Genomic DNA, 2,500 nt, shown 5'->3' with positions numbered 1-2,500 from the left:
TGTTGTGCCGTAACGTAACCCATGTTGTGCCGTAACGTAACCCATGTTGTGCCGTAACGTAACCCATGTTGTGCCTTAACCTAACCCATGTTGTGCCTTAACCTAACCCATGTTGTGCCTTAACCTAACCCATGTTGTGCCTTAACCTAACCCATGTTGTGCCTTAACCTAACCTACGTTGTGCCTTAACCTAACCTACGTTGTGCCTTAACCTAACCTACGTTGTGCCTTAACCTAACCCATGTTGTGCCTTAACCTAACCCATGTTGTGCCTTAACCTAACCCATGTTGTGCCTTAACCTAACCCATGTTGTGCCTTAACCTAACCCATGGTGTGCCTTAACCTAACCCATGGTGTGCCTTAACCTAACCCATGTTGTGCCTTAACCTAACCCATGTTGTGCCTTAACCTAACCCATGTTGTGCCTTAACCTAACCCATGTTGTGCCTTAACCTAACCCATGTTGTGCCTTAACCTAACCCATGTTGTGCCTTAACCTAACCCATGTTGTGCCTTAACCTAACCCATGTTGTGCCTTAACCTAACCCATGTTGTGCCTTAACCTAACCCATGTTGTGCCTTAACCTAACCCATGTTGTGCCTTAACCTAACCCATGTTGTGCCTTAACGTAACCCATGTTGTGCCTTAACCTAACCCATGTTGTGCCTTAACCTAACCCATGTTGTGCCTTAACCTAACCCATGTTGTGCCTTAACCTAACCCATGTTGTGCCTTAACCTAACCCATGTTGTGCCTTAACCTAACCCATGTTGTGCCTTAACCTAACCCATGTTGTGCCTTAACCTAACCCATGTTGTGCCTTAACCTAACCCATGTTGTGCCTTAACCTAACCCATGTTGTGCCTTAACCTAACCCATGTTGTGCCTTAACCTAACCCATGTTGTGCCTTAACCTAACCCATGTTGTGCCTTAACCTAACCCATGTTGTGCCTTAACCTAACCCATGTTGTGCCTTAACCTAACCCATGTTGTGCCTTAACCTAACCCATGTTGTGCCTTAACCTAACCCATGTTGTGCCTTAACCTAACCCATGTTGTGCCTTAACCTAACCCATGTTGTGCCTTAACCTAACCCATGTTGTGCCTTAACCTAACCCATGTTGTGCCTTAACCTAACCCATGTTGTGCCTTAACCTAACCCATGTTGTGCCTTAACCTAACCCATGTTGTGCCTTAACCTAACCCATGTTGTGCCTTAACCTAACCCATGTTGTGCCTTAACCTAACCCATGTTGTGCCTTAACGTAACCCATGTTGTGCCTTAACGTAACCCATGTTGTGCCTTAACCTAACCTATAATGTGCCTTAACCTAACCTAAAGTGCGCCGTAACCTAAACTATATTGCGCCTTAACCTGACGCACGTTGTCGCTGAACCTGCTCTGTAATTGTTATGCAACCCGTTAAAGTAGTGTAGTGTTGCCTAACCGCAACCCTCGCAATATAGTTCGCTACTCGCACTGCCCGGTCCCCTGTGTATCGCGTCATGTTAAACACCTTGCAGGTGTTGCTGACTTTCCACATGCTCCTGCTATACACTGTAGTGTGGATAGCAGCAGGACGTACATGCCCCCCCCCCCTTCCCCCCTGCCTTCGCAAGCTGGTCGGTGAGAAGTTTGCATGTTCAATGCCCTTCGCATGCCGACGTACTCAGCCTACGTTGTGGTACGGCCTGTCACCTGTCCGCCGATGTACGCAAAACCCACAAACTGTACTGCACATTGCTCCGTATGTACTGAATGATACATCGTGGCCCATGTGACCGTATGACGACAGCGCCTAGCAACGGCGGACCATACAGTCCAAATATTGTGCACGCAGCTACGTGTCGTCTCCCTATAAGAGCTGGATTGCAGTGTGGTACGCCATACAGACGTGTGGGAGGAACGGACGCCCTGGATGGCGATCAGCATGAGCAGTCTGTTGATGTAGTGGAGCGTGTATTCGGACGTAGTCGTCTCTTCTCACACACCGTGATAGCATGTTGCACCGCGTTCCACATCTGCGACATGCTGCAGAGGCGGGCTGACAGTCGTTCGCGCAATGGACACCGCATACGTACGGGGTCTACCTTCCACGTGTTCTCTAGGCGTGCACATGTTGTTGCGTCTATGTGGGCAGACGTAGTGTGTTGTGACACCTGACACAGGCATGCAATACTCGTTGCAAATGGCGATGGACGTGTACGTTTGCTGGTGACGTTACGCAAATGAACAACCGGTAACCCGTTGTGGTGCGGTTGTTCTCGCTAGAGGTGAATCAGTGTTGGCGACGATCGGTCGAGCTATTAACCGGTTGTTTCAGGGATACCCACCATGCCCACGAACGTGAAAGGGGACCCACCATGCCCACGAACGTGAAAGGGGATCTGGGTGTGAGGCGATACGCGGCGGTGGCTGGGTGGGACCGTCCCCGGCCGGTGAGGGGGGGCCGCCCGGCGTGCTGGCAGCGCGGTGCGTGGGCGCACGCGCTACAGC

This window comes from Schistocerca serialis, unplaced genomic scaffold, assembly GCF_023864345.2.
Source record: "Schistocerca serialis cubense isolate TAMUIC-IGC-003099 unplaced genomic scaffold, iqSchSeri2.2 HiC_scaffold_1219, whole genome shotgun sequence".
NCBI lineage: Eukaryota > Metazoa > Arthropoda > Insecta > Orthoptera > Acrididae > Schistocerca > Schistocerca serialis.
Note: the sequence above shows the minus strand (reverse complement) of the source record.